Source organism: Heloderma suspectum, chromosome 2, assembly GCF_057233095.1.
Source record: "Heloderma suspectum isolate Gila_16-S chromosome 2, 16-S_ref, whole genome shotgun sequence".
In the NCBI taxonomy this organism is placed as follows: domain Eukaryota; kingdom Metazoa; phylum Chordata; class Lepidosauria; order Squamata; family Helodermatidae; genus Heloderma; species Heloderma suspectum.
Genome location: NC_139459.1, coordinates 364,789,184 through 364,801,974, shown reverse-complemented (window position 1 = coordinate 364,801,974; position 12,791 = coordinate 364,789,184). Strand labels below are relative to the sequence as shown.

At 45.4% G+C, this 12,791-nt stretch overlaps 1 non-coding gene across 1 annotated transcript; it reads left to right on the top strand.

Annotated features, from left to right (window-relative positions):
- Nucleotides 1–9,027: 9,027 nt before the first annotated feature.
- TRNAS-UGA (transfer RNA serine (anticodon UGA)) lies at nucleotides 9,028–9,109 on the top strand. Its single transcript has one exon. It is a non-coding gene; the product is annotated as a tRNA-Ser (tRNA).
- Nucleotides 9,110–12,791: the final 3,682 nt, after the last annotated feature.

The window sequence follows — 12,791 nt, the reverse complement described above, 5'->3', positions numbered from 1 at the left end:
GTTTTGCCTGAGGTCATACCAGGTAGCTGTTTCACTGATGGCACCCCTAAATCACTTACCTGATTCAAACACCGCTGCGCCGCCCAAACCACCATAACCAAGGGGCAGGTTTCCGTTATTGCCAGAGACGTGGGGCTTTCTACATGAGCATTTTAACATGCCACTTTACTGAGGCTTCTGCTTCCAGATTCTTTGTGGGATTAAGATCGGCTCCTTTATGCATGTTTTTCCCCCGGGGGGTTTCTTTCTCTGCCTTTCTATATTTTCCATTACACAACCACTAGGTGGTGCCGTGGTATAGCGGAATTGTGGAACTACATGGAGGGTTTCATGCCACCATTCAGAATCTGCCAGACTTTCCCCGTTAGAAAAAATAACCTGCAATACTGGTTGCAAAACACAGGAGAAGCCCTGGAGGATGACAATGTCATGCAAAGCACCTGCAAACTCCAATGAGTGAGGAATCGGGAGCGCACAATAAATGCCTCACGTAGAAAGGCTCTTTAGGGCGCAACCCTATGGGGATAGGTGGCTGCCTCCGAACTCAGAGGCAACCGCATATCCAATGCAGAGCAGGATCAGCGCGGAGGGGATCTTCCCCTCCATGCTTTAGCCACAGGAAGTTGGAGTGGGGTATGTGTGGATGCCGGACAACGCATAGGATGCATCAGAAAGGCACTTCCACCCTGCCCACCCCACCCTACCCCACCCTGCTGACAGGAACACCCCGTTTTTGCTGCTCCGTGTTGCTCTTACGAGCGCAGGGCCAATCCTCACTGCCTACGAGGCAGCACGGGAGGAGGTGGAGGTCGGTTCTCAGGGAACCAACCTCAGAGTGCAGGATCTGAGGTTGGTTCCTGGGAACTGACCTATCCTATAGCGGTCTAGCTGCTAACTAGCAGCCATAGGATTGCGCCCTTAAAGGCTGTGTGGAAAATGGATCTAGGGACAGATGTCACTGATGCCCAGTGGTCCCTGGTGTGGAGCTGTCCCCTGTCAAAACAATATCCACTAAAATAAGAGAAGGCAGGATGAGCTGTCCACATAAGTGGCACCTCGCCCCAGTCACATTCCACCACATGCCACATGAAAGTACACCTTCCCCCTAACTGCTGGAAAGGATGTGGGACATGGGGCACACTGACCCATAAGTTGCTACAATGCCCAGTAGCAGCAGACTTATTGGGAGCAGATCCTTCAAGTCCAGAGGGACACAACGGGCGAAACTAGCATGAAACATGGCCACCCTGTTACTCTTGTCCATTTCTGAAGTTGTCATTGGACCCAAGTAAGGATCTTATGAGAATGCTTCTAGGAGCAATGGAGATGAGCAAAGGGCTGGATGCATCTGATCTCGGAAGCTAAGCAGGGTCAGCCCTGGTTAGTACTTGGACGGGAGACTGCCTGGGAATCAGGCTTCCTGCAGTGAGCAGGGGGTTGGACTCGATGGTCTTGTGGGCCCCTTCCAGCCCTGTGATTCTAAGATGAGAGATGGCCAGATATTGGAAGACCGGTTTGGGGCTCTCTCTCAGAGGGTGGATAGGAAGGATATGGCAAGAAGCACTGGCTGAAAAGCTGACACGTAGCATGGGAGTGTGGAGGGGGACAGATAAACACCACTCTTTTGTCTGCACTTGTTTATTGTGGGGTGGGTGACATGCAGCTCACAGGCTGCATTTGGCCTCTGCAGCTCCCCAGTGCAGCCCCAGCCACACACCCCAAAATTGGGGGGGGGGACCCAATTTTTTCTTTTAAAAAATGTTTTAGGCTTTTTTTTCCAAATAAAAACAGCTTTTGCAGCTGCTACTGAACGCCAAAAGGGTTTAAAAAAAAAAAAAACAAGCTAATTTTGATACTTTTGGCTCTCTGGATGCCTTTAATAATAATTCAAGTCCAGTATATGATAAATGTTTTCGCTGTTAAAATGGTTTTACATTTGGTATGTTACAGATTCTATATTGTTTTTATTATCTTGTATTATGTGTATTTTTTGTGACCTGCCCAGATAGCATTGGATATTGGGCAATATAGAAATGAAGATAATAATTATTATCATTTCCATGAGGGAGGTCCAGTGGGTGTAAATGGCCCCCAGACCTCCCAAAGTTGCCCACCCCTGGTTTACGCTAACACAGCATCTTTGGCACACAGCCCACTATCGACTCAGCTCAAGTTTTGGAAGAATACCATCTGATGAGATTGGCCTGTTGTAAGTTGCCACAGAGATATGCAGTTAACTGGATCTCACTGATGTAATTCAGGGGTGGGCAACCTGCAGGCTGCAGTGTGGGCAGCCTGCAGTCCTGAGAAGCCCCACCCATGCTTCCCTTCTGCCCGGGAAAGATGTCTGTTTTGGCACTACCATGAGGTTAGCACTCCTGGGACAGCAAACCCAATTGGAGTTGCACGGGCAGGGCAAGAGACTTTAGGTTCCCTCACACCGGGCTTTTATCCTGCTATGGAGATTGCTTACAGAAGTTTGCGGGTCCTGTACACAATGCAGCCCTCCTCCAGGGAACCTCCCAGTCTTTGTGAGCTCTACTGCATTGTTTTCCATGACAATGAAAGTCCGGCATTTTCCCTCCTCCCACCATAGAGTTGGTATGAATGAGGGTATAAGGACACTCCGCTGTAGATGTGTCTGGTGGTGAAAAGAAAATCCGATGCTGTAAAGAACAATATTGTTTAGGAACCTGGAATGTAAGATCAATGAATCAAGGTAAGCTGGAGGTGGTCAAACATGAGATGGCAAGACTGAACATTGACATCTTGGGGATCAGCGAACTAAAATGGACAGGCATGGGCGAATTTAATTCAGGTGACCATCATATCTACTACTGTGGGCAAGAATCCCTTAGAAGAAATGGAGTAGCACTCATAGTCAACAAAAGGGTGGGAAAAGCAGTATTGGGTTACAATCTCAAAAACGATAGAATGATCTCAGTACGAATCCAAGGCAAACCATTCAACATCACAGTAATTCAAGTCTATGCCCCAACCACTGAGGCCGAAGAAGCTGAGGTTGATCGGTTCTATGAAGACCTACAACACCTTCTAGATCTAACACCAAAAAAAGATGTCCTCTTCATCATAGGGATTGGAATGCTAAAGTAGGAAGTCAAGAAATCACCGGGATAACAGGCAAGCATGGCCTTGATGTACAAAATGAAGCAGGACAAAGGCTAATAGAGTTTTGCCAAGAGAACACGCTGATCATAGCAAACACTCTTTTCCAACAGCACAAGGGGCGACTCTACACATGGACATCATGTGAAACCAGATTGCTTATGTCCTTTGCAGCCAAAGATGGAGAAGCTCTATACAGTCAGTAAAAACAAGACCTGGAGCTGACTGTGGCTCAGATCATGAGCTGCTTCTTGTTGCAAAATTTTGGCTTAAATTGAAGAACGTAGGGAAAACCACTAAACCATTCAGGTATGGCCTAAAACATATCCCTTATGAATATACAGTGGAGGAGACAAATAGATTTAAGGGATTAGACCTGATAGACAGAGTGCCTGAGGAACTATGGACGGAGGTCCATAACATTGTACAGGAGGCAGCAACTAAATCCATCCCAAAGAAAAAGGAAAGCAAGAAAGCAAAGTGGTTGTCTGATGAGGCTTTAGAAGTAGCTGAGGAAAGAAGGGAAGCAAAAAGCAAGGGAGAAAGGGGAAGATATACCCAACTGAATACAGAGTTCCAGAGAATAGCAAGGAGAGACAAGAAGGCCTTCTTAAATGAACAATGCAAAGAAATCGAGGAAAACAACAGAATGGGAAAGACTAGAGATCTCTTCAAGAAAATCGGAGGTATCAAGGGAACGTTTTGTGCAAAGACAGGCATGATAAAGGACAAAAAACGCAGGGACCTAACAGAAGCAGATGAGATTAAGAAGAGGTGGAAAGAATACACAGAAGAACTATACAGGAAAGATCTGAATGTCCCTGATAGCCATGATAGTGCAGTCACTGAACTTGAGCTGGACATCCTAGAGGGTGAAGTCAAGTGGGCCTTAGGAAGCATTACTAACAACAAAGCTAGCGGAGATGACAGTATTCCAGCTGAGCTATTTAAAATCCTAAAAGATGATGCTGTTAAAGTGCTACACTCAATATGCCAACACATTTGGAACACTCAACAGTGGCCACAAGACTGGAAAAGGTCAGTTTACATTCCAATTCGAAAGAAGGGCAATGCCAAAGAGTGTTCAAACTACTGCACAATTGCGCTCATTTCACATGCCGGCAAGGTGATGGTCAAAATCCTACAAGCTAGGCTTCAGCAGCACGTGAACTGAGAACTACCGGAAGTACAAGCGGGGTTTCGAAGAGGCAGAGGAACTAGAGATCAGATCGTCAACGTTCGCTGCATCATGGAGAAGCAAGAGAATTCCAGAAAAACGTCTATTTCTGCTTCATTGACTACGCTAAAGCCTTTGATTGTGTGGATCACAACAAACTGTGGCAAATTCTTAAAGTGATGGGAGTACCAGACCACCTTACCTGTCTCCTGAGAAACCTGTACGATGGACAAGAAGCAACAGTAAGAACCAGACATAGAACAACCAATTGGTTCAAAATTGGGAGAGGAGTACGACAAGGCTGCATATTGTCGCCCTGCTTATTTAACTTATATGCAGAGTACATCATGAGAAATGCCAGGTTGGATGAATCAGAGGTCAGAATTAAGATTGCCGGGACAATTATCAACAACCTCAGATACGCAGACGATACCACCCTAATGGCAGAAAGTGAAGAGGATCTAAAGAGCCTCTTGTTGAGGGTGAAAGTGGAGAGTGCAAAAGCTGGTTTGAAACTCAACATTAAAAGAACGAAGATCATGGCATCTGGCCCCATCACTTCCTGGCATATAGAAGGGGAAGAAATGGAAGCAGTGACAGATTTTATTTTCTTGGGCTCCAAGATCACCGCAGACGGTGACTGCAGCTATGAAATTAAAAGACGCTTGCGCCTTGGGAGGAAAGCTATGGCAAACCTAGACAGCATAGTAAGAAGCAGTGACATCACCTTGCCGACAAAGGTCCACATAATCAAAGCTATGGTTTTCCCAGTAGCAACGTATGGCTGTGAGAGCTGGACTATAAGGAAGGCTGAGCGCCGAAGAATTGATGCTTTCGAACTGTGGTGCTGGAGAAGACTCTTACAAGTCCCCTGGACTGCAAGGAGGTCAAATCAGTCAGTCCTAAAGGCAATCAACCCTGACTGCTCATTGGAAGGACAGATACTGAAGCTGAAGCTCAAATATTTTGGCCACCTAATGCGAAGAGAAAACCCACTGGAAAAGACCCTGATGCTGGGAAAGATTGAAGGCAAAAGGAGAAGGGGACGGCAGAGGATGAGATGGCTAGATAGCATCACCGATGCAATGAATATGGACTTGAGCACGCTCCGGGAGAGAGCGGAAGACAGGAAGGCCTGGCGTGCTCTGGTCCATGGGGTCATGAAGAGTCGGTCACGACTTAACGACTGAACAACAACAATACAGTTTAAAGTCACTTTTATTGCAAATAAAACAACAGTGCTGCCTAGTGGCTTTGTAATGAAACACATATATCTCCTTGAGTTTTTTTTTGTTTTTTTTTTAAGCCAGGTGGAAAGGACCAGATCTAATCCCACAAAGATTCTGGAAGCAAAAGCCAGGGTAAACTGCAGGATTTTTAGCCTTGTGTGATGAAGGCCTTTAGCCTCCCATCCCCAACGATCCTGATGCAGCTGGATCCTGCCTCAAACAGCACGGGGAAAACAGCAATCTTGTGGATCGCTGGGAGGGAGGGGGCCTTTAATCTCCCTACAAACACCCCCCCCCCTTGATTCTTGTGCTGCCAAAAAGGCTGTTTCTCTAGCTATTAGTTATCTTGGTTTGGTTCCCTGCCGGGTACGAAGTTAAAATCTCTCCCCACCCCCGCTAGCGATCTCCTCTCAGAGGGCAGGGAAGGGCATTTTAAGCCCTGGCTACTGATGGACAAACTACACGTCACGTGAATCATGTTGCGTGTAGCTGTGGCGTGTCTCCTTTCTTTTTTTTGGTTTACTCTATATACATAGCATAAGCAGGTGCGATTTGGATTGGGACCACTGTGCTCCTGGAGGAGAGGGTTAAAATTTCCCCCACACATTTTTTTTTCCTGAAATCCCCCACACACCTTTGAGAAGATTTAAAAAATATATACAAAATAATATGCATTGGCATCAATGGAGGCTTTCTCTCTCTTTTTTAAAATCACACACACACACACACACACCCCCAGAGGAGGAGAGGAGAGGATTTGAAAAAAACACCATGTGTGCGTCAGAGGTGGGTTTAACTTTCCCTTCCAGAATCCATGTAGCTTGGTTTTGTGATGGCGTTTGGAGGGAAGAGTTTGTTTGTGAGTGTGCGTGTGTGGCCACAAAGAAGAGAAACAGGTTCTCAGGATGCAAATAGTTTAAAAAAGCCCAACACATTTTGGTCTCTCCCTTATTTTGAGGCCCTCTTCAGGGAGCTGTAACATTGATTGATTGATTGCATTTCTATACCACCCCATACCCAAATCTCTCTGGGCAGTTTACATAAGTTAAAACATTAAATACAGTATAAAAAGTTTAAAAGCCATTTACAAAAAAGCACATAAAACCACACAGACAATATACACAAACAACATATAACTAAAAACAACATTGAACTATCAGTCATAACTAAAGACACATCCAGGACCAATTAAAACTCATCACGCGCTGCCAAATGCCTGGGAAAAGAGATAGGTCTTAACCTGGCGCTGAAAAGATAATAATGTCAGCTCCAGGCAGACCTCATCAGGGAGCTTGTTCCACAAGGGGGCCACCACTGAGAAGGCTGTCTCCCTTGTTGCTGCCTTCCAAGCTTCCCTTGGAGGAGGCACTCAGAGTAGAACCTTAGATGCTGAACGTAGTGTATAGGGAGGTTCATTTTGGGAGAGGTGTGCCGTCAAGTATTGTGGTCCCAAGCCGTGTATTAATGACAATAAAAATTACAAATGGGACAACACATAATATTAAAACATTCTTTCAAGATGGATTAATAAAACATATTGCCACAAGGGCCTATGTATATATAATAATGTTTTAAAACCATATAACACATACCATAATGCTAAGAAATAAGAAATAGAATCTTACTTACTAGAGAAAAAGTCTGCAGAGTTTCTCACAGCAAAAGGATTGTCTCCTGTATTATTCCACTGGCGACTGGAAAAGATGTTTCTCAGATTCTAGCTTATGCTTTTGGCCCTTTTTTTCTCTTTTGCTTTTCTGGGCTTGATAGGTGTACCCAGCTTGTTGGGGGAAAGGTAGTCACGACTAGGGAAGGCAATGGCAAACCACCCCGCTATAATTTGCCATGAAAATGCCAGTGAAAACGGCGTCCCTCTAGGAGTCAGCAATGACTCAGTGCTTGCAGAGGAGGAACCTTTCCTTTCCTCATAACTGGACTGACTGTAGCTAGGGAGTGTTTGTAAATCACCCATGAGTCATAAAAGTTGTAAAAATTCTAGATCTTCATTTAGACTGCATGAAGACAGAGTTTTTAGTCTTAAAATCCACTCCATTTCTCTTCTTAACAAATATGTATCAGCTTTTGTATTAAGCTTATCAAGTGCCCAAAATGACTTACTAGTGAAGCACCCAGCCTGTTATTCTTAATGTTACTCAGGTGTTCCCCTATCTGTCTTTTTAGAGGTCTTACTGTTTTTCCCACATAAAGCTTAGGGCATTTACACTGGATAACGTAGCCTACAGAGACACTACTGCAGGTGATGAAATAATTCAAAATATGTCTGTTGGTTGGAGGGATTTTCAAATTCTGTGACTTTGGAGGTGTACCTGCAGAAACTGCAGTGACCACATGGGTGATGGCCTCTAAGCATGGAAGCACCTGGTAAAACACTAGGTAAATTTCTGTTATGCTCCTTAAATGCACTCTTTATCAGAAAATGTCTAATATTCCTGGTTCTTTTGAAAGAGACCAACAGTTTTTCTTGGCAACCAGAAATGTGCTGTATTATATGCCAATGTCTTTTTATGGTTCCTTGCAAAATGCTGGTGATACAGTCAAATGTCAAGGTGCAGCTGATCCACGCTGAAGAGGTTCTTTTGTTTACTCTTAACAGCTCAGTCTGTGGGGGGTTTTCTGCCTTTTTAAAACCCTGTGCTACTACAGACTTAGGGTATCCTCTTTCCCTTAGGAAAGTGCGTGATTCCTGCCTGAAATATGAACTACTGGAAAAGTTTTGCTTGAGTCATAGAAACTGTCCATATGGGAAGTTATTCCTTAGGGAGCTGGGATAGGAGCTATCATATCTTAAATAAGTGCAAATATCAATGAGCTTTTTAAAAACAGAGGCAATAAGTTGTTGGCCCTCTTTTCTCCCTTTAAGCTCTAAAAAGTGGACTTCCAGGGTATTAAAATGAATGTCAAATTTAATATTTTCATCCCTGGAACTGACCCACACTGAATTGATGTAGCTCCTTCTCACTTCCTCTCTAGATGGTGAATACATCAATATCTCTCAGCCATACCAGTAATTAAAAAAACATACACACAACTTCTCCGCAATGTCTTGTTTTGTTGTGTTGTTCTTTTGTATTTGGCCTAGAAATTAAAAACAACTCACATTTATTTAAAAACAACCACGATGACAGAGAACTGAGGGTAAGATGATGGAATACAGATGACAAAAGCAGCTTTGTCCTTCTTCCAACATAAGGATTGAAGAGCACTGAACAAAAGAAAAGCAGATTGGGCTGTGTGGATCTATCAGATACTCCAAATTAACTGACTTCCTTCCCCCCACTATATAGTGGGTATATTTATGCCCTCTGCCCGCATAAATCTGCATAATATCAACAACCCAATGCTGGTGAAGAAAACCAAGCATGCTTGTTTATAGGTTATGCACTCACAAGCCTTAGCAAAGGCAGCCATCTTATGCTACGGTGGACATTTACACCTAACCCCAAAAGAGGGAATGCATCACTACAAATCACAACCGGCAAGGTGGCCGAGTGGTGAAGGCGATGGACTTGAAATCCATTGTGCTGTGCACGCATGGGTTCAAATCCCATCCTCGTCAGCCTTTTGGCCTGACAAAGCAGGTTCCTGGGGGAGAGGGTGGCCAGCACTGAGCAGTGGCCTCTTCCACCCGTTGCCCTTTGGGGCAGGGCTGTGGATCAGTGGTCAAGACCCTGCTTTGCATGCAGAAGGTCCCTGGTTCGATCCTCAGCATCTCCTGGTAGGGATGGAAAAATTCCTGCCTGAAATCCTGGAGAGCTGTTGCCAATCAGTGTTGTCAGTACTGGAATTGGCATAAAATTTGCATGTGATTATTTATATGTATAGCCTCACATTTAGAAATAGTTACTGTAGTTTAAAGAGATATACAATACACCTCACCATAGTGTGGAAAACTGTAACCAGGTGACCTATATTTAAACCGGACTTGGATTAGATGGCCCTTCAAACAGAGGGGTGTCCTCTCTAATGAAGGATATATGGCCACCATAGAATAGGCACTCCCACCTCTGCATGTGAGAAAATCAGAGTGCCTCTTCTGCCATGGTGCCTGATACCCACAGTTTTTGTAAGTTATCATATAAAAAAATAATTAGCATTAAAAAAAATCTGATTAATTGGTGCACACTTTGGGTTGATCCAAAGGTTTTTAATGGATTCATCTAATGTAGGGGTGGGCACCCTTTTTTTTCTGTTGGGTGCCACATTCTCTCATGGGCGATCTGTCATGGGCCACATAAGTGTAATGGGTAAGTCCGAAGCCAAAAGTGGGTGGTTCACCCCCTTTTCTCTTTCTACTGCCCTCTTTTCTCTCTCTCTCTCTCTCTCTCCCTCTCTTCTTTCCCACACAGCTGACTTCTAGGGAAGGGACAGTTTGCTCTTGCTAGAGACCTAAATTGTACACACATAGAGGGCTTTTTACATTAGGTTGAGGGCCGCATGAAATTATGCTGAGGGCCACAGGTTGCCCTGATCTAACTGATTAACTAAGGATGCAATCCTATGCATGTTTAGACAGAAAAAATCCTACAACTCCCAGCATTCCCCAGCCAGCCATGTACTGGGGAATGCTGAGAGTTGTAGGACTTTTTTCTGTTTGGATTGTGTTCTAAAATGTTGCAGCCTTCAGTAAACATTATAATAGTTTGACTCCCTCTGAAATTTACTTTTATGTGCTGTTTCTGTTTATTATGTAGTTTTAATGTTGGTGTATTTATGCTTTCTAGGGGCTGCGGTGGCTTAGTGGTTAAAATGCTGAACTGCAGACCAGAAGGTCGGCAGGACAGCAGTTCAAGACCCGAGTGCTGCGTGACGGAGTGAGCACCCATCTTCAGTCCCAGCTTCTGCCAACCTAGCAGTTCGAAAGCAAGAAATTGCAAGTATATAGGTACTGCTTCGGCAGGAAAGGTAACAGCATTCCGCGCACCTCGGTGTTCAGTCATGCCGGCCACATGACCATGGAAGCGTCTTCGGACAGCGCTGGCTCTTTGGCTTAGAAATGGAGATGAGCACCACACCCTAGAGTCGGACACGACTGGTTGGGGATACCTTTACCTTTACTTTATTTATGCTTTCTATTTTATTTTAATATGTTGGAAGCCAGCCTGGGAAAAATCAATTTTGAAGTCAGGTGTGATATAAATGTAAAAATAATATTGTATTTATTTAAGTTATATTCCGCTTTTCCTCTAAGTTGCTCAAGGCAACATACATGTTTTCCCCAGCTTCTTTTATCCTCGCAACAACTCTGTGAGGTAGGTCAGGTTGAGAAAGAGTGACAGGCCCAAGGTTGCTCAGGCCGAATGGGGGATTTGAACCAGCAGCAATTCCAGCAGGCTGTTCAGTGGGAGATGAGAGGGGAAACAGGCCATTCCACCAGCCCTGCTGAAAATCTACTCAAAGTTTTCCTCTTCCCTCCATGTCTCCTTTTCCTTGTGTGTTGTGTCTTTTTAAATTGTAAGCAGGGACTGTCTTGTTTTATTGAAGGCTCCTTCTTGCTCAGTTGTCACCACCAGCCACCACTCCAGCAGGCTCTACTAAGGGAAATGAGAGGGGAAGCAGGGCCATTCCACCAGCCCTGTTTAAAGTCTACTTAATTTTTCCCCTCTTCCCTTCCCATCCCTTTTTCCTTGCATGTCATGTCTTTTTTAGATTGAAAGCCTGCAGGCAGGGACTGTCTTGTTTTACTGATTTCATGTAAGTCACTCTGGGAACCTTTTTGGCTGAGGAGTGGGAATGAAAAACAACAACCTTCAAATAACAAACAAACAAACAAATAAACTCTCCTCCTGTGAGAGAATACAAGGGGTTAAGTAGAGAGAATGGTGATTCCAAGAGGGACCAAGACCTTTGGGAAATAGTCACACAGAATTTTATCCCACCTTCCTCTTCCTCCTCCTCCCCTGTTGGAGGGGAGGGGGTGGAGCTGCAGGGTCTCCGGGAACTGCAGTGCAAAGATCTCCAGGAGAAGGTGAATTCATGCAGGGTGATAGATCAGTGGGTAGAGCACATGCTTTTGCATACAGTAGGTCCCATGTCCAATCCCAGGCAGCTCCAGATAGGGCTGGGTGAGACACTCTTCTACCCAGACAAGGCATAAGCATCCTTCCAGATGTTTTGGACTACAACTCCCATAAGCCCCAGTCCTTCCTTTTGTCCTGAATCTCCCACCTTCATGGGATGAATCCATTGGGTTCTAGGATTGTGGGACAGGGAGAAAAACCTCTTCTTATCCACTTTCTCCACACCATGCATCATTTTGTAGATCTCTATCATGTCACCCTCCTCTTTTCCAAGCTAAACAATCCCAGTTGTTGTAACCTTCTCTTGTAGGGGAGATGTTCCAGCCCCTTGATCATTTTAGTTGCTCTTTTCTGTACTTTTTCCAGCTCCGCGACATCTTTTTTTAGGTGTGGTGACCAGAACTGTACACAGTCTTTAAGGGCGCAAGCCTATGCATGTTTAGACAGAGAAAAGGCCCACAACCCCCAGCATTCCCTTGTAGGCCTTTTCTCTGCCTAAACATGCATAGGATTGAACCCTAAGTGTGGTTGCACCATAGAGTTGTATAAGAGCAGCATGATGCTGGCATTTTTATGCTTGGTTCCTTTCCTAATTATGCCTCACAGGGAGTTTGCCTTCACAGCTGCTGCGCAATGGGTTGACCTTTTCCTCGAGCTCTCCACCACAACCCCCAGATCCCTGGTCCCTCAGTTCTGCTTTCTAGGGAGATCCAAGGTAAACCTCCTGGGGCTCTCTCAGCCATGTGTTTCAAGAAATCTGGGTCGTGGCATGGAGTAATTCCACCCCCCTCCATTCCCTTAAATGCATTGCCCAGAAAGATGCTGCACGGGGAGGGGATTGGGCTGAGTCTGAGTGCAAATTCTGCCCACTCTTTCTCCTTTGTAGGGCCCCCCACCCAACAGAAGGACACCCTCGCGCGGGAGCAAGGGGCGCCCCGGGGAAGAAGTCCCCTCGGGATGGACCTCCGAGGGCTCGCCCCCAAATCTTCGCCTCTGGGCCTGCGGCCACGCGCCGGTCTGCAGAATGCAGGGAAACCGAGGAGGAATATTCGGCCAATGAGAAAAAGCCCTCTCCATCTCCGTAAGCGGTTGCTGGGCAGGAGAGAGAAAGACGGGGAGCCACGTGATAGTCTGTTTTGCCTCGAAATCAATGAGGACTGGTGTCTTTGGCTGCAACGCCTGAAAGACTGGCACGCTCCTCGTGGCAGCAACTTTGGTGGA